This window comes from Hylobates moloch, unplaced genomic scaffold (assembly GCF_009828535.3).
Source record: "Hylobates moloch isolate HMO894 unplaced genomic scaffold, HMol_V3 SCAFFOLD_1, whole genome shotgun sequence".
Classification (NCBI taxonomy): domain Eukaryota; kingdom Metazoa; phylum Chordata; class Mammalia; order Primates; family Hylobatidae; genus Hylobates; species Hylobates moloch.
Window position 1 is genome coordinate 235,335,894 of NW_026652276.1, and position 26,692 is coordinate 235,362,585.

A 26,692-nucleotide genomic window follows, 5' to 3' on the forward strand; every position below is an offset into this window, starting at 1 on the left:
AAAAGGGCACGAATCCCGTCATGGGAGACCCACACTTACGACCTCTTCTAACCCTAATCACTTCCCAGATGCTCCATCTCTAGCCGTCACACCGGGGCTCAGGGCTTCAACCGTGAATTTGGGGAAACACATAACATTCAGTCTGTCACAGGTGGTCTTTGTTTATTTTCACACTGGCATTCCACAGAGAAAAGAGGTGTTCTTTCATTCCAGAGAAGAGTTGCTGAGGGGCCTGTGGGGACTCTGAGGCCAGGGAAGGAGGGAGGCGGAGGAGGCGGACAGAGCCTCAGGAGACTGACCTCCCTGCTGGGGCTCCCCAGGGGTCCAGACGGGCAGCCTTCCAGGCTCCTCCCGAAGGCCTGGCTTCCCCTCTGCAAACCACAAGCTCCAAAATGGTCATTCTCCATCTGAACTCAGCCAGTGACACTACACAGATAGGGAATCTGAAGCCCAGGGAAGGCAAGGAAGTTGCCCAAAACCACGCAGGAAGCGGCCACAGTCCTGCATTCCGTCCGCCCTTTTTCCCTGCTGTGTTTTCTTTAATGATAAACTCACAAGTCTTGGCCTCAGGGCCCCGGCAGTAGCCAGCCGCCTTTCTCCGCAGAGGGGCTGGGGGCGTCTAGCATGGTCCCTTGGGGTGCTTGTCCTCACCTGTGTGGGTGCCCCAAGCACAGTCTCCAGCCAACATGGAGCCTGGCTCGGTGGACGTGGACGTCAAGACCCAGGCTCTGAGAAAACCACAGAGCTATGGGCCCTTCCAGTTCCTGTCTAGCCAGGGATCCTTTCTAGAAATTCTCTTTTTTTTTTTCCAACTTTTATTTTATTTGTAATTATTATACTTTAAGTTCTAGGGTACATGTGCACAACGTGCAGGTTTGTTACATAGGTATACATGTGCCATGCTGGTGTGCTGCACCCATTAAATCATCATTTACATGAAGTATTTCTCCTAATGCTATCCCTCCCCTCTACCCCTCCCCCATGACAGACCCCGGAGTGTGATGTTCCCCACCCTGTGTCCATGTGTTCTCATTGTTCAATTCCCACCTATGAGTGAGAACATGCGGTGTTTGGTTTTCTGTCCTTGCAATAGTTGGCTCAGAATGATGGTTTCCAGCTTCATCCATGTCCCTACAAAGGACATGAACTCCAAATCCTCTCACTGGTCAGCTTCCCAGCACCCGATGCACAGCCATAAGGTAGCTCTGTGTTGACTCCCAGACTGGGATCGGAAGTGACCACAAGTTCAAGGAGACATGTACACACACAGAGATGCCGGGTCAGCCACCTGACTCTATAACCTCCCCCCAGGAGAAAGTGCGTGCCACACACTCAGCATGGGCCTGGCCCGCCGTGGGTGTGCCAGCGATGAACGCACCGCCGCCCTGCCCACCCAAGTAAAGGGAACCCCAGAAAGCCACAATCTTTGTCTGTTTTGTTCACTGCAGAAGCCTCAACACATAGAATCATGTTCACAGTCAGAGGGAAGAGGAGGGTCCCACCTGGGTTACATCACAGTCTGGGGGTCTGCAAGAAACAGGTAGATGCTGGCAGTGACCAGAGCCGCCATGTCCGCAGTTCCCTCGGTGGGAATGTGCTCTGTGCGTCCGTCGGGCTGGCTCAGAAGCTCACGGAAGCCCTTTCAACACTGTGCAGAGCCAGGTGGACAATAAAATGTTTGGGAAAGAGGAGAACCATTTTCAAAATGATATGAATATATTTAAATCCATTACAATGTTTCATTTGACATACATTCACTTATCTTCAACCTCTTCATGAGCTCAGTGAGTTGAGTTCTGTTAGCTTCCGTGTGTAAACCACAAGCATAGGTACTGTAGTATAAAAACCTAAACGTCATGAATGGAACAGGGCCAGAAAGACCGTCGTGAAGCCATCTGAATGCGAGTCCTTTCCGAGTTCTCCATGTGTTCCTAGTCATTTATGGTTGTCTTGTCCGCAACTTATTTCAACTCCTTTTTTTTTTTTAGCAGACTGCCCCTACTGAATTTTTCCAAATCACTCAACTTCGTTTTTCTAGGAATGACATCATTTTGTTTTTATACTCACTGTCCAGAGTTTAAGTGGGATTGAATCCAATTTGGCTCCGTGGATACCACTGTGCTCCACCCAGCGCCCCTCTCAGAGCAGGGTGGGACTCTGCAGGACAGGACACCGTGGCCCAGCTCCTGAGCATGTCCACCCCACCTGCAGGGGACCTGCCTGGTTGAAGGTCACAGCCCCTCCCAGGAGCGCCACATGGCCAAGGACTGTGTGACTTGGGATACCAAGACCCAGTCCCTCTGTCTCAATTTAGGACAATCTCAAAGGTTATCCCAGCCACAGAGGCTTCAGCTCAAGGGCGACGTCCTGGGGGACAGGCTGAGGCCGAGGCTAAAGGGCGACGTCCCCCTCAGTCCCCCGGTGCATCTCCCTAGGGCCCTACCAGTGAACCTGCACGAGGCAGCGGTCCCTCGCAGAGTCTGTTTCTAGGGATCCTGATCTAACCTATGACCGGAGTGAGAAGTACCACTACAAAGGAAATGAAACAAAACAGGTGTTGGCGCAAACCTAACAGACTCTCAGCGAGCCCAGCGGCACTCACCCCTGGGGGATGCTGGCTTCCACCTGGAGGAGAAGACCAGACCGGCCAGCCACCCTGAGTGTGGGCAGTCCGTGTGCTGCACAGAGGGATGGAGCCACAGCAGACAGCCTGCACCCTGGTTTCATGATGTGGGTCAGGGAACTGCTACCACCCAGACTAGACACGGCCCACCTGGAACCCCTCCGCTGACCTGCAGGGGATTCGCTTGGGGGTAGCTCAGCTCCTCCCATGCCTCTGCCATGGACCCCAGGTACTGCCTGCTGGCCTGGTGGGACCTTCGCTCCAAAGCCCAGTGACTGGTGCAGAAGTGTGGAGGACCCACTGCCAGCATCCTCTCAACGAAGAAGCTGCTCCCTCCCTCCCAGCCTTGGCCCTAGCAGGGGAAGTTCCTAAGTTGGAGGAGTCTGGGGCTCTCTGGCTTTGACTTTGGTGATCATAACTGATGGCTCTCCAGACAGAGGCCTGCCCCACCCATGACCTGGTTATTCATCTAACGTGGTTTGTGTCAGCCTGGTGGGAATGTGTGCTGGCAGCTTCAGCAGCCTCCGCAGTCAGTTCTAGGGTTCACAAGACCTGTTTGGTGAGGAAGATGGTGGCACGAAGCAGAAGCAGCAACGTCTTTGTGGTTGTGAGGCCTGAGACCACACGTTCCTATCAGCTGTGTAACATCGGGCAGGTCCCTTCATTTCTCTGAGCCCCAACTTTCTCATCCTTAAAATAGAACAAGTACCTGCCTCGTTAGGGTGTTGTACAAATTAAACATTGTCTGATAAATTCCATTGTCAACCTGTGTGCTACATGAGTGTGGGGTATGACTACTGTAAGCTTCATTACTGTTGGGGTTAGGAAGGAACCAGATCAGTCCCTTGCGGGAATTACTTTTCTAGCCGTGGACGTGGGTTTGCGTTAAAAGAGCCATGCACTCGTCTTCAGAACATGTACGGGTCTCAACCCTGAGGCCGTACCCCTGTAGGAAGGCTGGCCTTCATCACAGGGCCCCCCAGCCCGGGAGGACCCACGAAGCTATTTTTGAGAGACTTGGGTCTGCAGGTCTGACTCCAGGACAAGTCAAAGTTAACAAATTAGAATGAGAAGCAACTCCCCAGAGGGCAGCTGAGGCCTCGCAGGAGGCCTGTGTCAGAACATCCACTTTAGTTAAAATATTTGCAGGCCTGTAGCCTGATTTCTTTTACACATGGTCTAATTTCTTATAGTCGACCTAAGGGACTCTCACACATCATCCTGCAAGGCAAGGCAAGAGTTTTTAATTTGAAGCTTCGACCGTTAGGGAGATTCATGGATGGGCTTCAGGGGATCTATGAGTCCCTGAAATTGCATGCCAAAGTTGGTGTGTCCCTGCACGTCTAATACCATCCTGGTGGCACCAAGAATTGCCACCAGGAAACACAAGCCATTCATGCCAAAGGGCTTTGGGCCTCATGGACAAAACTCCCTTACAAATCTCACTCTATGAGACAGCTTCTGGCCTGGAAGAGTCATCGAGGCACCTCCAGACGATATGAGAATCTCACTGAGTTTTATTTCTCTTTCTCTAGAAAAGGGCTATTAACAAATCTGAGACTTTCATAGACGACGTTTATACTCAGCTGAGTAGCAGCCATGAACTTCAGCCCAAGGAGAACACGTTGACTGCATTTTCACCTTTGTTACTATTGGAGTCTCAAAACATCCTTGGGAAGGACATGAGGCAAGTAACATAACTGTTCCAATATCACTGATGAGAAAAAAAAGACGCACAAAATTTCAATGATTTGCCCAGAGGATGTAGCTAGTTTTTACTTGAACCAGCTCTAAAACCCTAATTCCCAGCCAAAGGCTTTTCCATTGGAAGGAAAAGGGGAAATTTTTCATTTCCCAGATTAATTATGCCAGTAGATCGAGAGACCCTTCAGGACACCTGAAGTCAACTTGTGAAGATTCACAGTGTTAATTTCTGCTTGTCTGAACTTCCACAGTGATGAATGGAGCCACAGCCAGTCGTGCTAAGCTGATTAAATAAGCACTTTGCTAGCCACCCACCAACATGATGCCAACTCTACCCCCTTTTTTAGTATTCCTGTCGTGTGTAGTCCACTCCCACATGGAATCAGGCCTGACCCCTGTGACAACAGAATACTGCAGAGGTGACAGTGCGTGAATGCCAAGGCTTGGTCATTAATGGTACTGCAGTTTCTGTCTTTGTCTCCTGGCCAGATGGCTCCTTCTGTGGGAAGTTGGCCACCATGTTGCAAGGCTGTTCAAGCAGCTCCATGGAGAGGTCCATGTTGAGAGGAACTGAGGCCAGTGCAATTCTCCAGCCATGTAGGGGCGTCACCATGGCAGTAAATCCTCCATCCTCTGTCAGTCCCACCCATGACTACGGCCACAGCTGACATCTGATTGCAACCTCAAGAGAGACTCTCAGACAGAATTCTTGGCCAAGGCACTGTCAAATTCCAAATCTAAAGTAACTGTGAGCAATCGTAAATGACTGTTGTTTTAAGCCACTAAGTTTTGGAGTGATTTACCACACAGCATTCGATAACTAATACAACTCACAACCACCCCCAAAAACTCTGCCAGCACCCGCATCAGTGCCTCTGCAGGACACCCCTTTCTGTAAATATGGGATAGGCTGGGGCACAAGTGACCCTCGAGAGCGGGCACAGACTCTGAACTGTCTGACATAAGTCACTGGTTCCTAGTCCCAAGCATCGAATCCCTGCCACATTGGGAAGGGTTCACAAATGGCAGGAAGAGAGATGGTAGAAAAATTCCTTCAGACACTACCTGGAGTCCACCCTAGCACTACCACCCTCTTTCTTAGAAGTGGAACCCCCAATTTTTTTTTTTTTTTTTTTTTTTTTTTTTTTTTTTTTTTTTTTTGAGACGGAGTCTTGCTCTGTCACCCAGGCTGGAGTGCAGTGGCGCGATCTCGGCTCACTGCAAGCTCCGCCTCCCGGGTTCACGCCATTCTCCTGCCTCAGCCTCTCCGAGTAGCTGGGACTACAGGCGCCTGCCACCACGCCCGGCTAATTTTTTTGTATTTTTAGTAGAGACGGGGTTTCACCATGGTCTCGATCTCCTGACCTCATGATCCGCCCGCCTCAGCCTCCCAAAGTGCTGGGATTACAAGCGTGAGCCACCGCGCCCGGCCGGAACCCCCAATTTTTAACTGGGCCTATGGTCATCCAGAATAAAAACTGTTCCAGCCTGTTCACTGAGCCTAATTTCTGGCCACTGGGATGTATGGTGACATGCCACATGGCAGCTGCCAAGACACTTCCTCAAAAGACAGCAGGGACGCATCCTTGGTCTCATCTTCTCCCTCCTCCCTCTGGGTTCCTGAAGGCCCAACAGAGCCTTGGTCCACAAGGGGGAAGCTCCGAGCCAAGGGTGACAACAAGCAGATGCCGCCTGGTCTCCTGGCAGGTGGGCACACTATACCAGCTCTGGTGTCCCCCATTAGAATGCTCTATCTTCTTTATCTTGGCCTTTTCTGTGTTTTGCAGTCAAATTTGATGCCAGCTAGCACACTGCACTGTGAGGGCTGAATTACACAGGCCAGCGGCTTGATCCTAGGGCCCAGAGCCTCTCACTTCAAAACGCTGTGTAGTTGCCAGTTATTCTTATTCAGGACAACTAAGCATTTGCATTGGACACAAGGCAGATGACTACGCATCCATTCACTCCAAAGATCACAATAGCCACATTAATAATAATAATTAACATTTATGAAAAGCCCGCTCTATATCAAGCACTGTGCTAGCATTCTGCGTGGATAAACACATTTAATCTCTGCACAATTAACACATTTCAATCTACAACTACCCCATGAGGTTGGGTTACCATTATTTACGTTTGGCGGACAGGAAACAAAAGGAACAGAGAGACGCCGTCACTGGCCCCAGATAAAAAAGCCAGTCAGTGCTCGGGAGGGAGTCCTGCCACCACCAGCTTCCTCTCCAAATGGAGGCCCTTACCAGGTCCCAAACCCGAGTCTACCCACGTTTGGGCACAGCGGATGAACTGTGTGACCTCCATGTGTTTGAGTAATAGGCTTGGCCTTGGCAGGTTGATTTGTTTGAGCTGAAAGAGAACAAGAAAGGCCTTCTGCCCAGGTGCCTGGAGAGGTGAGCAGGGGTCGCTGGTCTGCGAGAGGCTCTCCAGCAGGAGTGAAGAACTCGCTTTCTGGGAGACAAAGGGAGGGCCGGCTTGGCCTGGGAGGCAGGGGGCACTCTCCGTGGCCCAGAGGGAGCGCCATGCAGTTGGTCCAGAGAAGCTTCAAGATCTGGGGCCACCTGGGCAGCCCAGGGTCTGCAGCAGCCTCCTGCCGGTCACCACGGCTGGAACCTGGGGGCTGTGGAGGGCTCCGAGGTGGAGGCTGGTCCCATGTGTCTGGGTGAGTAGCAGACACCACAGGAGCAGCTGTCTGACCTGAGCCAGTCACACAAAGGAGCCAATTCTCAGCTGTGTGGGAGCCCCTGAGCCCAGGCACATTTGGCAAGGAGGCCTCGGAGGCCAGCGTCCTAGCCTGAGATGGCAGGGGGCAAAGCTGGTGAAATGTAGGTCATCAGTGGTGGCGAGACCCACTCTCACCCAGAGGCTGGCAAGGTCAGCGAGCAAGACTCTCCACTGTAGTTAGTTCAGCTGGATTTCACTGCCAGTATTCCCTGTGGAGAAGAGTGGTATTTTCAACGTGTTTTTGTTTTTGTTTTTGTTTTTGAGACGGAGTCTCGCTCTGTCACCCAGGCTGGAGTGCAGTGGTGGAATCTTGGCTCACTGCGACCTCCACCTCCTGGGTTCAAGCGATTCTTCTGCCTCAGCCTCCCAAGTAGCTGGGACTACAGGTGTGCGCCACCACACCTGGCTAATTTTTGTATTTTTAGTAGAGACAGGCTTTCACCATGTTGGCCAGGCTGGTCTCAAACTCCTGACCTCAAGTGATCCTCCCGCTTCGGCCTCCCAAAGTGCTGGGATTACAGGCGTGAGCCACCAAGCCCAGCTCATAAATATATAAATATGATGAATTCATTAACTAGTAGAGAAGCAGGCCCCACGAATGTCTCCAAATTCTGTTTTTAACTGCACCAAGACTGCTGGAGTTTTATGTCTCAGATATATTAGCAGATGTGTGCTTTTCCAGATAACTATTTTTATGGAAATCTTAATATCGTCTGAAAGTCAGCACGATTGTCCTGTGAACGAGATGTTTACTCACTTGGCAGAAGGAGGCAGAACAAATCCACTGCTTGAGACCCTCTTCCATGACTGCAGCAACTGTGGGCTTTGAGGACCTTGAGCTGGACTTAGATGACCTTCTCAGTGGTATGCTGGCATCGGCCTTCCTAATAGAAAACAAAAGGAGAGAAAAACAAAAGAAAAGAAAATCCCAACCCACAGAGTCTGTCCATCTCCGTGGTGTGTTTCCACTATGGCCAGTGTCAAACACCTAAGCTGCCGTCACTGAACATGGAGTTGGGAAGTGAAGGGCCAAACCCCTTCCCGCCCATTTCCAGTGAGTAGGTGTGACATTCTCCATCAGGCACCACTAACTGGCTAACACCGGTTAGTCTATGGGGCAGGGTCTCTAGGGTGGCCCAGAGGATGCAGCACCAGGAGTTGACAAACCCACACCCTCCATCCCGGACACGGTTTCTTCTGTGGCATTGGGCAGGCACTTCCACAAATCGAAACTGACTTTTTCCCACCCAAGTGACAAGCTCCCGGGGTCAGGGAGACGGTTTATTTCCCCTGTACCTCACCCCTCCGTCCCCCATCAACAGCGCCTGGCTCACGTGGCAGTTCTGAGCAACTGGAGAGACGTGGACAGAATGAATTGCAAGAGGACGTGGGGGGTCCTAGCTCCATGTTGGGCAAGACCACCCCGTGTTTCCATGCTCCTGGAATCCCTCCCTGAAGCTAAGCTCCATGCCCCCGCTCCTAGAGCACTTTCAGAGCTCGCAGCCTCAAGAAGTTCTACTGATTCAGTAACCGGCGGAGGCTGTCTGGGGAGCACGGTGGAAGTCAAACGCCATGAAGAGAGCATCCAAGGCCCCCAGACTCTGGGGTCAGGAGTCTCACCACCATGCTGCCGGCTCAGGCATAATTTCCCAGGCTTCACACATATCAGAGGAGGCTGCAGCTGCTAGCACTCCACACCAGCCCTGCAAACATTTCTTCAATTATTCAGTCACCACGCACAGGGAGCTAGTCCACTGCTTCAAAGTTACATTGTTATAAAGTATCAATTACAGCAAGGTTTAGGGCTGAGCTCCCAGGCCTGGACACTCCACCCCCCAACCCTGACCACCCCAGTCTTTCTCTCTCTCTCTCCCTCCAGTCGTCTCTCTCTCTTTCTCTCCTCTCTGTCCACTCTCTCTCTGTCCCCATCTTTCTTCTTCCCTTCTCCCTCTCCTTCTCTCTCCTCTTTTGCCTTTTCCCCATCTCTCCCTCCCTCCGGCTTTCTCCCCTTCCTTGTCTCTCCCCGTTGCCCCCCTTTTCCTTCCCTCCCCATCCAGGTGGGTGGTCAGGCCTTGGTTAAGGCTGGGCCCTCCAGAGAGGAGGGGAAGCCTGGTGGAGCGCCCAGCACTGAGCAGACCAGACTTTGCGAAGGAGGTGGGAGCAGGGATCAGGAGGGAGGGTGCAGGGATGCCCCTGCCATAACAAAGCACCCCGAACCCGAGACTTCAATAACCGAGTTTTATCCTATGCTGCTGGAGACTGAGCTCTGAGACGAAGGTGTGGGCAGGGCCAGGCTCCCTCTGAGAGCGCTAGGGAAGGGCCTGTCCCCAAATCCTGCGCTCTCCCCCGGGGGATGGGGTGGGGGGCACTCTGGATTGTGGCTGGGTCTCTCCACACTCTCCGTGGCACTCTCCCTCTGTGCGGGTCTGTCTCTGTGTCCTAGTCGCCCCTTTTCATAAGGACAGCAGTCATATGGAGTTAGCGCCCACCCTGCTGACCACATTTCAACTTGATCACCTCTGGTCAGACCCTGTCTTCAAGGAATGTTCCATTTGGAGGTACCATGGGTTAGGACTCAGCAGATGTTTTGAGAACCACCACCATTCCAGCACAACAGCAGGACCTCCTGGGTGGGAGGAGGAAGGAGAGGCTAGGGCGGGAGGACCTGTGTCTCTGAGGCAGCTTGCGGCTGTGGGGGTAGGTGGCCCTGTGGATGAACTTGGGACAGGGCCTTGCTGTGTCCTTGGTCCTCCTAGGAAAGGCCTCCTGGACTCTCTGGGGCTCTGCCCTTCCCAGTGGTGTCAGCAGTGCTGGGGCCTGGTCTGCAGTGTCAGCCTCTCATGCCTGCCATACCTGGGCTTTTTTTTTTTTTTTTTTTTTTTTGAAACTAAATATCGCTCTGTCGCCCAGGCTGGAGTGCAGTGGTGTGATCTTGGCTCACTGCAACCTCCACCTCCCTGGTTCAAGCAATTCCCCTGCCTCAGCCTCCTGAGTAGGGTTACAGGCACACGCCACCAAGCCTGGCTAATATTTTTGTTTTTTTATACTAGAAATGGGGTTTCACCATGTTAGCCATGAGAGGTGACAACGTGCTAGCAGCCCTCGCTTGCTCTCTGCGCCTCCTCAGCGTCCTTGATCTCAGCATCCACTCTGGCCGCACTTGAGGAGCCCTTTAGCCCACCCCTGCACTATGGGAGCCCCTCTCTGGGCTGGCCAAGGCCAGAGCCTGCTCCCTCTGCTTGTGGGGAGGTGTGGAGGGAGAGGCCCAGGCAGCAACCCAGGCTGCGTGCCTCACTGGCGGGCCAGCGCAAGTTACAGGTAGGCGCAGGCTTGGCGGGCCCTGCCCTCAAGAGCGGCCAGCCAGTGCCACCAGCTGGGCAGTGAGGGGCTTAGCACCCAGGCCAGCAGCTGCAGAGGGTGTGCCGGATCCCCCAGCACTGCTGACCCACCCACGCTGTGCTCGAATTCTCCCCAGGCCTCAGCTGCCTCCCCGCCGGGCAGGGCTCGGGACCTGCAGCCCATCATGCCGGAGCCTCCCCCCGCCCACCCCTGTGGGCTCCTGCGCAGCCCGAACCTCCCCGAGGGGCGCCACCCCCTGCTCTGCGGAGCCGGTCCCGTCGACCACCCAAGGGCTGAGAGGTGCGGGCCTGTGGCATGGGACAGGCTGCCGCATGGGACTCGGGGGCGGAGCTGCCCATGGCCCCTGCTAGGGATCCACTATGCGCAGCCAACTGGGCTCCTGAGTGGAGGGGGGACTTGGAGAAGTTTTATGTCTAGCAGGAGGATTGTAAATGCACCAATCAGCACTTTGTGTCTAGCTCAAGGATTGTAAATGCACCAATCAGCACTCTGTGTCTAACTCAAGGTTTGTAAACACACCAATCAGCACCCTGTCAAAACGGACCAATCAGCTCTCTGTAAAATGGACCAATCAGCAAGATGAGGGTGGGGTCAGATAAGGGAATAAAGGCAGGCTGCCCTAAGCCACCAGGTGCAACCAGCTCAGGTCCCCTTCCAGGCTGTGGAAGTTTTATTCTTTCACTCTTCGCAATAAATCTTGCTGCTGCTCCCTCTTTGGGTCCACACTGCCTTTATGAGCTGTAACGTCGGGAAGGTCTGCAGTTTCACTTCTGAAGCCAGCAAGACCATGAACCCACCAGAAGGAAGAAATTCCGGACACAACATCTGAAGGAACAAACTCCGGACACACCATCTTTAAGAACTGTAACACTCATTGCGAGGGTCCGCAGCTTCATTCTTGAAGTCAGCAAAACCAAGAACCCACCAATTCCAGACACAGCCAGACTGGTCTCAAACTCCTGACCTCAGGCAATCCGCCCACCTCAGTCTCCCAAAGTGCTGGGATTACAGGTGTGAGCCACCGCACCCAGCTTGTTGTTTACACCCCAGGTGAGCAATCTGGAGAAAACAAAACTAAAGCCCCCATCTGACACTGTTAATTAGGTTTCTGAGGAAGTGCCCTGTAAACTGGATGTCTTCCCCAGGTCCTGGAGGCCTAAGACAGCAGGCTGAGGAGTGCAGCCTGGGAGGTGGGAGCAGAGAGGGCTCAGCAGGAGCTGGGGGGGATGTGACGCCCTGGAAAAGCCCTGACATCGGAAGCAGCCCCTTGAGGCTGCTGGGGAAGAGTTGGTGAGACATGGAGCCAGGACGGTGGTGGGACTGGAGAGACACCAGTGGCCCTGAGGCCAGGAAGGAGGGGAAGACTTCTCATCCCTGAGTCTGCAGGACAGGAGCTCCAGCCACTGCAGGTTCCACGCCGCAGCCCCGCTCCTCCCTCCGGGTGCTCCCACCTCATGGAATACCGGTTTTCGGAGCTCGCTGACACCTGGCCACCATGCCCCTCAGGCACCAGACACTGCCCAGCTCTGCCCTCGGTGGAACTTCCTGCCTGTGTCCTGCTCTTTCTGGCAGGACCACTGGTCTCCAAAGTGACCACCAGCTACTCTTATCCGTGAGCACGTGCTCCAGGGACAGCAGTCAGCTGGTGGGCGCCTTGCACACTGCCCTACTGCTGTGGACAGAAGCACAGTGTAGAATAACAGGAATCGTGATGGCTAATTGTACATGACAACTTGGCTAGGCCACAGTGCCCAGATATTTGGTTACACATCACTCCAGATGTTACTGTGAAAATATTTTCTAGATGAGGTTGACATTGAAATCAGTAGACGTTGCATCAAACAGATCACCATCCACAGTGTGTGTGCCGAGCTCATCCAATCAGCTGAGTCCTCCAGAGAAAAAACTGACCTCCCCAAAGAAGAGGGAGTCCTGCCAGCCCACAGCCTTTGGACCCAAGCTACAGCACCAGCCCTTCCCTGGGTCCCCAGCCTGCTGGTCTACCTTGCAGATTTTTTGCCAGCCTCCAAAACCACATAAACCAATTTCTTTTTCTTTTTTTTTTTTTTGAGACGGTGTCTCACTCTGGCTGTCTCCACCCAGGCTGGAGTGCAATGGTGCGATCTCGGCTCACTGCAACCTCTGCCTCTCGGGTTCAAGCGATTCTCCTGCCTCAGCCTCCTGAATAGCTGGGATTACAGGCATGCACCACCACACCCAGCTAATTTTTGTATTTTTAGTAGAGATGGGGTTTCATCATGTTGGCCAGGCTGGTCTCGAACTCCTGACCTCAGGTGATCCACCTGCCTCGGCCTCCCAAAGTGCTGGGATTACAGGCATGGAAACCAATTTCTTAAAATTAATCCCTCTCGTATATATGAGAGAACCACCCTATTGGTTCTGTTTCTCGGAGAACCCTGACTAAAACGGGTACTCTTGGATTAATGAGTTGCCACTTAGATAGTTTTAATTAAGATCAGGATATGCACCCTCATGTGGCTACACTGAATAAAGTAAGCAGATGTATTAAACCAGGGGCCAGAGGGAGTTTGGTGGTGATTTGCATGTAGGAGGAAGTGAACTAAAGTAGCTTCGATCAAATGACCAGCAGGGGTGTTGTGGACCAGAAGGAGGTGAGCGTTGAACCAGCCCCTGCGAGGAAATGAAGGGCACCTCTCCGGCCCCAGCGTTCAAGAACAAGCCCATCACATCTGTGGGTGCTGGCAGGGCTGAGACTGAAGAGAGCAGGGCAAGGTCGGATGGCAGCTCAGGCCTTATGGCACCTGCGAGAACCCAGGAAACACCCCACGTCTTGCCTGGGGCCCGCACAGGCAGAGCTGAACCCTCAGACAGGAGCAGCGTGAGGCGTTTTCCATGCCAGGCCTTTCCGGGTTCAGTCGTGGCCTCATGGAGACTGGCGGGGCCTTGGGCGTCACATGGTCTCATCCCCTGCCTCCGAAGGAAAGGACTCAAGTGATGACAGATTGTGCATTTGCCTGTCACCTCTACTTGCAGGTAGCAGTTTCCGGGCAGTGCTCCTGAACGGGCACGGCAGGCGTTTCTGTCCTGGGCACTGTGGGATGTGTGGCAGCGTCCCTGGCCTCCACCCACTAAATGCCAGGGGCACCCCCGCCCCCGAGTCATGACAATCAAAAATGTCTCCAAATGTATGGTTGACAAAGGCAACAAATGAAAACACAAGACACCCAGTTAGGTATGAATTTCAGATAAATTACAAATTTTTTTTAGTGTGTCTCCTGTCATGTTGGGGACACATGTATCCTAAAAATTTATTTGTGTTCATCTGAAATTGAAACGTAACAGGTCACCGTGTATTGTATCCCACAATGCCGCCACCTGTAGGGTGATAACCCCTGTCCTGGGCCTGCAGAGAAAGCAGCTTAGGGAGACTTGAGAATCACATGGAGACGCAAAGTAGCCCTGCCCGATCGCCCGGCTGCGATGTCACCCGCGGCACGTGCACCAGAGCAAGGGAAGAAGGTCAGGGCAATGTCATTCTCCTCATTCTACGAGGCAGAAAGGAGGCGGAGAGATTAAAGGGCCGGCTGCAGGCCGGACGGACCACGGGAGTGGATCCGAGGCTAGACCTGGGTCGGGGTGCTGGTTACTTTCCTGGATTTCTTCCTCCATAAAAATTGTTTAAAATTATCTTTTATGACTGCGATGGTATGAAGATGGTATTATTACTGTTATGTTAGTAATTATGGTTAATAATATTATACGTTAAAAGTTTGTTCAGTGTAAACATTAATTTTTTTCTTTAGATTTTAATGGAAATTAAACGATACTCCCAGCCCCTTACAGTGGTTATGGGCCCTGGATACTGAGCCTCCCATGCCTGGGACGAGCCAGCCCCGCCCTCCACCTCTTCCCGCTCTGAGCCTCCCAGGGACCGACTTCAGGCAAGCAGCTGGGGCTGAGCTGCACCAGCACCTCCCATACAGCTCAGGTCCGATTCCCGGAACCAGCTTCATGACTGCCCATCAGACCCCGAAGCAGGTGCTCCTGAGTGCAGCCGATCTTTTCTCATGATTATTGTTAAGTAGAGGCACCGTGTTGAACAGCAGATCTCTGGAACCTACTCGTCATGCATAACGGAAACTGTATTCTACCCCCACTTCCCCTCCTCCAGCCCTGGAGACCCCCACCCTCCTCGCTGCTTCTATGAGCTTGTTTCAGATTCCTTGTAGACGGGAGACCATGCAGTGTCTGCCTTTCTGCTTACTTCACATAACATAATGTCCTCTGGGTTCATCCATGCTATCACTAATGACAGGGTTTCCTCGTTTTCATGGCTGAATAGTACTCCATGGTGTGGTGATGGCCCAGACTCTTTATTCATTAATTTGTTGATGGACATGGAGGTTGCTTCCAGTACTTGGCTATCGTGAATAGTGCTGCAATGAACTTGGGGTGTAGACACCTCTTCAAAATACTGACTTCAATTTTTTTAGGTCAATACCCAGAACTGGGATGGCTGGGTGGTAAGTAGTTCTATTTTTAGATGTTTGGGGAACCTCCACAGCATTCCCCATGGTGGCTGCCCTGGCTCACATTCTCACCAACAGTGCCCACAAGGCACACCTGATCCCACTCTTCCACACCCCTTCCCCATCTGGACTCTCTTCACACCCCTGATCTCTGCCAGAGGAGGGGACTGGGTTGGGGGTCCGCCTTCCCCCACTCACTGTCTTTGTGACCTTCAGCAACCACCTCGGCCTCCCACTCTGTTCTTCTCCTTAGCAGCACGAAGGCTTGGGCGAGAGAACGGTGAACGCCATTTCCCACTATCTGTTTGGGTTCCTCCGCTTTTCCCCGGCCCCGAGAGACAGCACTGCCACCCTTTCCACTCCTGCAGGGAGATCTGCCACACGAAGCAAGACGGATGTGAAGCAAACAGGCGACAGGGTCACCTGCCCTCCCAGACAGCCTTCCGCAGTGGGGAGGATGGAGGAGAAAGGGAGAGGCACACCCTGGAGGCTGGGGAAGGTCTCATTCCTGGTTGGCAAACTCTCCTCTTCACGCCTACCCTGCAGGAGGCGGCTCTGCCAGCCCTCCCGGGGCCACTGCGGCTGCCATGGGGTCTTCGTTCCCAGGTCCTTGGCCACCCCTCCTCTTTCCTGTCCTGCCCCACCCATGCCTGGGGGGCCCGCCTATGGCTCTAGTGGAGCTGCCTCGCTGGTTCTCTCATTCCCATGAGAAAGAAGCGGCCCATTCTCAGGCATCAAACCCTAGCTTCCAACTCTTCTGTGGGGAAAGAGAGAGAACTTGACTGGAAAAGTTATTTTCAAACCCAGTATCTTGACCCACCAGTGATCCTTCCTGAGGTGGGGCTCAAGTGACCTGTGGCCAGTTAGGCTTAACGTGCAAGTGAGTTGTATGTTGTCTGGAGGTGACAGGGCACCCCTCCAATTTTATAATGTCACTGTCACCTGCCTTTCAGCACACCTCCAGAGGCAGGAGAGACTGTGTTGGTTTCTCCAGCATGCAGGAACCACTCACGGCCATGTCGACCCTCGGTGGGCAGACAGGGTTTCCTCATTCACGGTGGCCCTGTTCACCTTCACAGTTTCTCTTCCTGGAAAAAGAGCACAGAGCCCCAGGCATAGGCCATCACGGCTGACTAACCCACAGGCACCCCAGATGACAAGGAGTGATGGTAAGTGTTTGTGGTGTTACGCTTCTAAGTGTCGGGGTTGTATGTTACACAGCAATAGGTAATACAATCCCAAATGCTAGTCACCTGCCTCCCCTAACACACGGGAGACCACCTGTCTGGACAGCCTCCTTGGCCCCGTGAATTCCCTTGGCCTGGCCCAGAAAGCTGCCCTCAGGAGCTATAGAACTGAGACCCTTCTGCAGGTCCCCATGGGCCTGAGCACATCCTTGAGGCTCCAGTTCCCTTCAAGCCCCAGCCCAGGGGTCACATAGGCAACCAAGGGCCTTTACTTTTCATTTTAGAAAATTGCAAACCGCAGCTTAATGACCAGCAGGACAGCGGCTTGATATCAGATAATGCAATCTGAGCAGCAGCTGATGTTAATCTGATTGTTCCCGACAGCCTGAGCGGGGCCAGAGAAACAGGCTGCGGGTCCCTGCACCTTTTATCTGCAACACGGGGTCAAGTTTTGTTCTTGTCATCGGGCCATGTCTTCCAGTGTCATCAGCTCAGCACTTCATGGTCCGCATGTAACGACATTTATTTTTCTTGCTAATTGCTCTTGGAGTGGTTTCCATTTCCCCAACTAGACTGAAATCTTGTTACCCCAGAAACTGTCTTTCTGTGAGTCTCACACAGAAAGGAGTGCACAGTGGGCTGCCTCTCTGTTCTACTCTGTATTGTCCCTAACCCGCTGTCCACTAGAGCACATTGACCACGATAAATAACCTGCCATGTGACAGCAAGTTGCTAGATGCACCAGCAACCACTCACCCATTTCCTGAGTATAGATCTCGGGCTAACGACTCCACCTTGCACACTATAAGAATGTGGAGCAGGCCAGGCGCGGTGGCTCACACCTGTGATCCCAGCACTTTGGGAGGCTGAGGCAGGTGGATCAACTGAGGTCAAGAGTTCGAGACCAGCCTGGCCAACATGATGAAACCCCCGTCTCTACTAAAATTACAAAAACCTAGCTGGGCGTGGTTGCAGGTGCCTGTAATCCCAGTTACTCGGGAGGCAGAAGTGGGAGAATCGCTTGAACCTGGGAGGCGGAGGTTGCAGTGAGCCGAGATCGTGCCATTGCACTCTAGCCTGGGCAAGAGAGCGAAACTCCATCTCAAAAAAAAAAAGAATGTGGAGCAATGACCATAAAGAGTGAAGCTGACACTGAGAAGTGCTGGCATCCCCCTCCGGAGGCCAGGTGCGGTTCATCAGCACCCTCGGGTCTGAGCTTTTGAGCTGAGGCCTTTCCAAGCCTCGAGGGAGCAGATGGTAGAAGAAAAAAAATGTTAAATCCCCAAGCTGGAGGAAAGTGGGTTTGCCAAGAAAACTCCTTCCAAAATTGTGTCTCCAACACGACCGTGTTGTCTTTGACAGCAGAGACATTTTTGTACAGCTTCCCTCCTATTTAGGAACAGCTGACGTGAACTCGACATCGGAAATATAAAATCAGCAGGGAATTGGGTCTGAATCACAGGAAAGTTAGTTTTTTCACGTGCGAAGGACAATTGAAAGCACCTGCTTTGGAATTTGTCGACTGGTACAAATTGGTTTTTGGCACAAACAGAAACGTGACCAATTTCTACAGCTGCAGAAACGACCTCTATGCAGCAGGACGGAGACAGAGGCATCTGGCGTCCTTGGGTGAGCTCTGAGCCCCGGTCATCCCTGAGACCCTCCTCCTGGCTCACGTGGCCCCTCCTCTCAGCCCTGCAGCGGCCTCTCCCGACCCGGCATTGCTCTCTATCCGCCAACTCACGTTCCTGAACAGTCTTTGGAAAACATTTCTGGGCAGTGGAAGGGGTGTATCTCTTCCCAATTATTCAGGAACCAGCTCTGTGACCCTGGACAGGTCGCTGGAACCTCTTGGGCTTCAGCCAGTGGGAAATGAGATGGTTGGCCAGAGGGTCCCCAAGACGCCAAACCTGTGAAACCCAGACCAGGCGATGTGGCCACAGGTTCCAGAGCAGCGGAAACTCTTAGGTCGGCCTCACGCAGCCCAAGAGCAGAGCGCAGCGGCACTGTCACGTGGCCAGCACCTGGGCTTCCCCCGGCGCTGCTCAGGAATGCAGAGTTCAGGTCTTGCCCCCTGATGAACTTGGACTGGCCCGGGAAGGCACTCCTCAGGCCTTCAACCTGTCATCTGAGAGCCGCCAGCAGATGGCAGCAAAGGCCCAGCTCTGGCAGGTCTCTCAGGCCTCCCGGCCGGGCTGGGCCCTGGTACCTGGAGGAAGATTGCACGCTCTGGGACTGCGAGTTGCAAAGGTACCATGGGGAGCCCCGGGAGGTGAACACACTTCCCGGCCTAACGTGGCGCCGAGAGGGACTGCGCACCAACTCTTGGCTTCAGAGAGATGGAGCGGGGTCCGAGGGACCGGGGGGACGCACGGACAGGCTTGGAAGGAACCAGTGAGCCAGCCCAGGGCAGCGGGAGCCGCAGAAATCAGCTCGCAGAGTTAAGTGCAGGCTGGCGGTGAAGGGAGAGCCCGGGTCAGGCTCGGGTGCGCCGCGGGGGATGGGGGACTCCCGGGGGGCTGTGCTCCCCGCATTCCCACCAAGGCGCAGGCGTCGGGTGCCCTGCTCACCGCCCCTCCACCCAGGGCCGCGCCTGCCTCTGGAAGCCCCACGGGTTCTCTGGAGACTTTGGTTCCAGCGGAACCTAGAAGAGCAGCAGCTTTTGTCCGTGTGGGCCACGGTGATCTTCCCAGACACAAAATCAGTGCCTAGGAATTGCGGAGTGACCCATCAGCACACGTAGAAAGGGTGGCATTTGTGACTTTTGTGCAGCTCGCTCAGGTGACACGAAGTCAGCTCCGAGCCCTGCCCAGCCCCAGCCGCCTCCTCCCAGCAGTTTCCAGGGCTGCAGCTACTGCAAGAAGCCAAAGGGGAACCCGTCCCCGGGGGCCTGGGGACCAGCAAGACGAGGCCTGCAAATGGGCTTAGCTGGCGGCCACAGGCAAAGCCAGGGAAGATCCGCATCCTCGTCAGCTCAGCAACCACAACACAGCACCGCGGGCCAGTGGACTCAGCAGCGGGCGTCTGCGTTGTTTCCCAGTCCTGGCGGCCACAGCCCGAGATCTACGTGTGGTCAGGGCTGCTTCTGCCTGGGGCCTCTCTCCTCAGCTTAGCTGCCGTCTTCTCTCCGTGCCCTCACCTGACTGCCCCTGCATGCACGGCTGTACCCTCATCTTCTCTTCCTGTAAGGACACCAGTCCTGCTGGATCAGGGCCCACCCACATGACCTCATTATACCTTGGTGGCCGCGGTAGAGCCCCCAGCTCCGCATAAAGCCACATGCTGAGGTCCTGGGAGTTCGGCCTGCAACTTACGACGAATCTGGAGGACACAATTCATTCAGCCCACAACCATCGCGGAGGCTTGGCTCAGGGCACAGCTAGCAGAGTGTGAGTCGCCCAGCGCCAGCACCACACCGTGGTGGTCGTGGGTAACACCCGGGGCTCCAGGCACAGGGAGCCCAGCTGCAGTGCGGGTGCTGCTGAGAGCTGGAGAATGCCGGGGAGACACGCGGCCCAGGCTTCCCAGGCCTGGCTGGCTGCACTGCCCCCCACCCCCGGGGGTCTGACTTAGCAGGTCTTAGGGGTGTCCAAGAACCTACTTTTAACCAGCCCCCAGGTACCTTAAGACCAGCAGGAGGATTTGGAAGATCCTGCTTTGTGCTAATTTCATCTAATCCTTGCTATAGGCCTATTAGAGGTAAGAAAACAGAGCTACAGAGATTGAAGAAAAATTCTCAAGATCACATTAAAAGTACATTTACCATTCAAACCCAGGGTCATGTGGCTTCAGAGCCCTTGTTCTGAAACTCGTGCCGGCATTCCATTTCTAGACCAGCGTGGTGAGCACCAAAGCCCCAGAGAACTCATGGGGGTTCCAGAAGCAGGCCCAGCCCCGGGTGGAGAGGCAGGGCCAGGATGCCTGACACTGCACAACCTCATCCCAGGACACCTGCAGCCCAGGACACCTGACACCCACACGACCTAGCCCAGTGTGTCCGGAATTGGTGGGTTCTTGGTCTCACTGACTTCAAGAATGAAGCCGCGGACCCTCACGGTGAGTGTTACATCTCTTAAGGTGGTGTGTCTGGAATTGTTTGTTCCTTTTGATGTTCGGATGTGTTCGGAGTTCCTTCCTTCTCGTGGGCTCGTGGTCTCGCTGGCTTCAGGAGTGAAGCTGCAGACCTTCTTGGTGAGTGTTACAGCTCTTAAGGCAGCGCGTCTGGAGTTGTTCATTCCTCATGGTGGGCTCGTGGTCTCGCTGGCTTCAGGAGTGAAGCTGCAGACCTTTGCGGTGAGTGTTACAGCTCGTAAAAGCAGCATGGACCCAAAGAGTGAGCAGTAGCAAGATTTATTGCAAAGAGCGAAAGAACAAAGCTTCCACAGTGTGGAAAGGGACCCGAGTGGATTGCCACTGCTGGCTCGGGCAGCCTGCTTTTATTCTGTTATCTGGCCCCACCCACATTCTGCTGATTGGTAGAGCTGAGTAGTCTGTTTTGACAGGGCACTGATTGGTATGTTTACAATCCCTGAGCTAGACACAAAGGTTCTCCACCTCCCCACCAGAGTAGCTAGATACAATGTGGACACAAAGGTTCTCCAAGGCCCCACCAGAGTAGCTAGATACAGAGTGTCGATTGGTTCATTCACAGACCCTGAGCTAGACACGGGGTGCTGATTGGTGTATTTACAATCCCTGAGCTAGACATAAAGGTTCTCCACATCTCCACCAGACTCAGGAGCCCAGCTGGCTTCACCCAGTGGATCCTGCACCAGGGCTGCAGGTGGAGCTGCCTGCCAGTCCCGCACTGTGGGCTCGCACTCCTCAGCCCTTGGGTGGTCAATGGGACTAGGCACTGTGGAGCAGGGGGCAGCACTCATCGGGGAGGCTTGAGCCACACAGGAGCCCATCGAGGAGGTGGGAGGCTCAGGCATGGCGGGCTGCAGGTCCCAAGCCCTGCCCCGCGGGAAGGCAGCTAAGGCCCGGTGAGAAATCGAGCGCAGCACCAGTGGGCTGGCACTGCTGGGAGACCCAGCACACCCTCCATAGCCGCTGGCCCAGGTGCTAAGCCCCTCATTGCCCGGGGCCGGCAGGGCTGGCTGGCTGCTCCGAGTGTGGGGCCTGCCAAGCCCATGCCCACCCAGAACTCCAGCTGGCCCTCAAGTGCCACGTGCAGCCCCATTTCCCACTGGCGCCTCTCCCTCTACACCTCCCTGCAAGCTGAGGGAGCCGGCTCCGGTCTTGGCCAGCCTAGAAAGGGGCTCCCACAGTGCAGCGGTGGGCTGAAGGGCTCCTCAAGTGCCACCAAAGTGGGAGCCCAGGCAGAGGAGGTGCCGAGAGCGAGCGAGGGCCGTGAGGACTGCCAGCATGCTGTCACCTCTCAATACCCCCTCTAAACAGGACACCCCAACTGCTGTTGGGAATTTGGCCGATGACCACTCTAGCTACTTCCTGCTGGATAGGGACAAAGAAGGGGCCCTGCAGTTGTAGTGTCCTTCAGAGGGGAACTCTCTAAGCCAGGGGAAGTGCCAGCGGGTCGGTCCAGGGGTCCTCGGTAGAAGTTGTTAGTTGAACTCATTTGGGGTTCCATTTGTAAGACCATCTGTAGCTTGATGGCCTCAATTCTAGAGGAAACAAATTTGACAAGAAGGTTAAAAATACAGGGCCCGAAGGCAAGTAACAGCCAGATGGCTGCCACGGGACCTAGAAAGGGGAGAAGCCATGTTGCCCAACTCCAGAGGTTGGTATAAGAATTTGAAAGGCGTTGTCTGATTTCAGAAGCCTTTTCCTGTAAATGCTGGGCAGCATCTCGTACTATCCCCAAATGGTTAGTGTAAAAACAACACTCTTCCCCAAGAAGGTGCAGAGTCCTCCTTTCTCAGCGGTGAGGAGGTCTAGGCCTCGGCGGTTTTGGAGAGTCACTGCTGCCAAAGAGTCTATTTGGGATTGTAAAGTAAGAATAGATTTCGTTATTTCTTGCAAACTGTTTGAGAAGCAGATATGGGTTGAAGATCCACATAAGTAGAAAATGCCTTGGCTGGGTAGATAGAAATTTACCCTGGCTTTTAAAGGAATAGGATACACTGTTTTTTCTTTACTACTTCCATCTCTCTCTTTCTCTCTTCGACTTCTTCTTTGTCTCTTCCTCTCTTTTTAACTCTCTCTTGGACTTTCTGTGTCTGTCCCTCTTTCTCTCTAACTTCTTCTTTGTCTCTTCCTCTCTCTTTCTTTGACTTCCTGTCTCTTTCTTTCCTTTCTGCTGCCTCTGCCAGCTGCTTATGCTGCTATTCTCCCCTCTCCTTCCCATTTTGATGGCTTTGTCAGTGTAAGATTCCCACCTCTTTGGGTTCCTGCACCATGTGCAATAACTCCATAACTTCCCTGTGGTATTTAATTGGGGTTCCCCCAGAGGTTAGGAACTCCCTCTCTTTCCATATTGCAGCATGGGCATGTAAGATTAGATAAGCATACTTGCTATCTGTATACACATTTATTCTTTTTCCCTTTCCCAGTTCTAAGGCTCGGGTAAGTGCCACTAGTTCTGCTAACTGGGCACTGGTCCCTGGGGGAAGAGGCTTACTTTCAAGTATGGTTACATCACTAACTATGGCATAACCTGCCCTTCATATCCCATTCTCCACAAATGAACTTCTGTTGGTATATAGATTAAGATCAGGATTAGCTAAGGGGACTTCTAAGAGATCATCTCGGGCAGCATAAGTCTGGACTATAGTTTGTTGGCAGTCATGCTCGATTGGTTCCACATCCTTTGGGAGAAAAGTGGCAGGGTTGAGGGCCACGCGTGTATGTATTTGAAACACCAATCCCTCAAGGAGTAGTGCCTGGTATCTAAATAGGTGGTTGTCTGATAGCCATAAATTCTTTTTGGCACCTAGTATGCCATTTACATCATGAGTCGTGCAGACAGTGAGATCCTTTCCTTGTGTTATTTTGATAGCTTCTGACACTAAGACGGCCACTGCCGCAGCTACCCTTAAACAGTGAGGCCAGCCTTTCGCTACTACCCCAGTTTCCTTACTTAGGTACGCCACTGGTTGTGGGGTTGTCCCACGAGTCTGAGTAAGGACTCTAAGAGCTATGATGAGAAGGGGACATGTACCCGGATTGAGCCAAATTCCCCTCCCCCTACAGCTTGAAGGGGACATAACCGATAGCCCGGGGGTTTTTGTGGTCCTTTGGAGATTTCTTTGCTTATTTCCTTCTGGGCAGGGGAGATTAGAGGAGGATTATCATTAATAGGAAGGGGAGCTATAGGGAGGCTAGGATATGGGGGTAAGCTGAGAGGTCCTCTGTGGGATGTAAATTGTATGCTTTGCATAATTGTGTATTCTCCCTCAATGAAAAGAAAGCTTGGACATAAGGTATTTCACTCCATTTGCCTTCCCTCTTACAGAAAAGATCAAGCTGAAAGATAGTATTGTAATTTGTACTTCCCTCAGGTGGCCATTTTTCCCCATCAGAGAGAGAATATCGGGGCCAAGCCATAGTGCAGAAAAAAATGAGCTGTCTCTTTTTCAGGGTTTGTGGGTCAAATTGGTCCCAATGGCTTAGGATGCATTTCAAGGGTGAGTCTGTTGATGCCTGAGTGTTTCCCGTCTGAAAGACAAAATCACCTGCGGTTTTGGTTTATTTTGTTTCTCCCCCTGCCCAAGAACCCGCAACGGTCCCTGGACCCTGCTGATCGGAATAGTTGCGCTCACTGACGCAGCAGCAGAAACAACCCCTGCCCAAGAACCCGCAACGGTCCCTGGACTCTGCTGATCGAAATAGTTGCACTCACCGACGCAGCAGCAGAAACACTAGTTTTCCTCCCAGACCACATGGAGGACCGAGGAAGGTCAGATTTATTGGTCCTTACCGATGCATTCTCAAAAACCTGCACCCTTGCCTCTCCTCCTAGACCACAAGGAGGACCGACCGAGAAAAATCGGATTTAGTGGCCCTTACTGATGCATTCTCAAAAACCTGTTAGGGTCCTAAGCATTCTCCTGTTAGTATTGGGACTTTACCCCTGTCCTATAAAGATGTTATGCCCCAAAAATGAAGTGGAGGGCCATACCCTGAGGGAGGGAAGGGATCTCCAGGGTTGGAAGAGTGACACCTTTTGTCCTCACTTATATGAATAGGAAGGATACAATTTCTGAGGCTCCCCATATCCTAGCTTCAGGAATAGCTTTTGTTAGGCCTATTAGTCTGAGGAGGGATCCTAAAATTCCAGGTAGTCCCCACTATGACGGGGCTTTGGGCAAAAATTATGTCTTTCTGATTGGTGAGCCCGGGTGCCTAAAGAAGGTAACAGAGTCCTGGAGTTCATACTAGAAATCATTCTTATAGGAGAAACTAGAAAAGCACCAGAGACAGGCAGCAATTTTTAGAAGCAGGTCTAACCTCAGAGAAGAGAGGTGAGAGAAAGTTTGTCTGGCAGGCATTAGGACCCAGGGGGCAAGGGTCAGGATAGATAGGAAAGATGGGCGAGTCTTGCTTGGGTTACATGCTTTTGAGAGTTCTGCTCATGGCCGCAGGGTCAACCAACATGTTGTCAGGACCCCAGAGCTGCATGGTTTTTGCTCTTTGTCGATCCTCGGCTCAGCCCAGAAGTATAGGAAAAGTGGAAGCTGGTTCTAGGCAAACCAACGGTCCCAACTCTGAAGAGTCGGGGGTTGTTAGAGAGCCCTTTCCCAGACAGCCTGACACCCGTGTCTTTAGTCCGGCGGCTGCACTAGTTGCTTTTAACTGGCCGACAGGTCCCCGGTATTTAGTCCCCGAATTCTAAGGAAAAATAGGACAGAATAGCAAGCGAGAGGGGTCCGATGGCACTCACTGCCTGGCGATAGGCAATTGTCTCACCGCTCAGTGATACGCGACGGTCTCACCGCTTGGTGATTGTCTCACTGCTTGGCGATAGGTGAAAGTCCCTTCATGGTCACCAAAATGTGTCTAGAATTGGTGGGTTCTTGGTCTCACTGACTTCAAGAATGAAGCCGCGGACCCCCACGGTGAGTGTTACAGCTCTTAAGGCAGCGCATCTGGAGTTGTTTGTTTCTTTTGATGTTCGACTGTGTTTGGAGTTCCTTCCTTCTGGTGGGCTCGTGGTCTCGCTGGCTTCAGGAGTGAAGCTGCAGACCTTTGCGGTGAGTGTTACACCTCTTAAGGCAGCGCGTCTGGAGTTGTTCATTCCTTCTGATGTTCAGATGTGTTCGGAGTTCCTTCCTTCTGGTGGGTTCGTGGTCTCGCTGGCTTCAGGAGTGAAGCTGCAGACCTTCGTGGTGAGTGCTACAGCTCTTAAGGCAGTGCGTCTGGAGTTGTTCGTTCCTCCCGGTGGGCTCATGGTCTCACTGGCTTCAGGAGTGAGGCTGCAGACCTTCACGGTGAGTGTTACAGCTCATAAAAGCAGCGTGGACCCAAAGAGTGAGCAGTAGCAAGATTTATTGCAAAGAGCGAAAGAACAAAGCTTCCGCAGTGTGGAAGGGGACCCAAGCGGGTTGCCACTGCTGGCTTGAGCAGCCTGCTTTTATTCTCTTATCTGGCCCCACCCACATCCTGCTGATTGGTAGAGCCGTGTGGTCTGTTTTGACAGGGCACTGATTGGTGCGTTTACAATCCCTGAGCTAGACACAAAGGTTCTCCACCTCCCCACCAGAGTAGCTAGATACAGGGTGTGGACACAAAGGTTCTCCAAGGCCCCACCAGAGTAGCTAGATACAGAGTGTCGATTGATGTATTCGCAAACCCTGAGCTAGACACAGGGTGCTGATTGGTGTATTTACAATCCCTGAGCTGGACATAAAGGTTCTCCACATCCCCACCAGACTCAGGAGCCCAGCTGGCTTCACCCAGTGGATCCCGCACCGTGGCTGCAGGTGGAGCTGCCTGCCAGTCCCGCGCCGTGCACTCACACTCCTCAGCCCTTGGGTGGTTGATGGGACTGGGCACCGTGGAGCAGGGGGCGGTGCTCATCGGGGAGGCTCAGGCCTCACAGGAGCCCACGGAGGAGGTGAGAGGCTCAGGCATGGTGGGCTGCAGGTCCTGAGCCCTGCCCCACAGGAAGGCAGCTAAGGCTCAGTGAGAAATCGAGCGCAGCGCTGGTGGGCTGGCACTGCTGGGGGACCCAGTACACCCTCCGCAGCCACTGGCCCGGGTGCTAAGCCCCTCATTGCCCGGGACCGGCAGGGCTGGCTGGCTGCTCAGAGTGCGGGGCCCCCCAAGCCCACGCCCACCCGGAACTCCAGCCGGCCCACAAGCGCCACGTGCAGTCCTGGTTCCCGCTCGCGCCTCTCCCTCCACACCTCCCTGCAAGCTGAGGGAGCCGGCTCCGGTCTTGGCCAGCCCAGAAAGGGGCTCCCACAGTGCAGTGGCGGGCCGAAGGGCTCCTCAAGTGCCACCAAAGTGGGAGCCCAGGCAGAGGAGGCGCCGAGAGCGAGCGAGGGCTGTGAGGACTGCCAGCACACTGTCACCTCTCACCAGAACACCTGATGTCCACAACCTAGCCCAGCACACCTGACACTGCTGCAACATCAGCCCAGGACACCTGCAGCCCAGGACACCTG

At 53.5% G+C, this 26,692-nt stretch overlaps 1 long non-coding RNA gene across 1 annotated transcript in view; it reads left to right on the forward strand.

Moving 5' to 3' along the window:
- Nucleotides 1-18,297: 18,297 nt before the first annotated feature.
- The window catches only part of LOC116809350 (uncharacterized), a 37,786-nt gene continuing 29,391 nt past the window's right edge, over nt 18,298-26,692 (forward strand). Inside the window, exon 1 of the long non-coding RNA XR_004369831.2 lies at nt 18,298-20,180. This is a non-coding gene — a long non-coding RNA (uncharacterized LOC116809350). The remainder of the gene's footprint in view (nt 20,181-26,692) is intronic.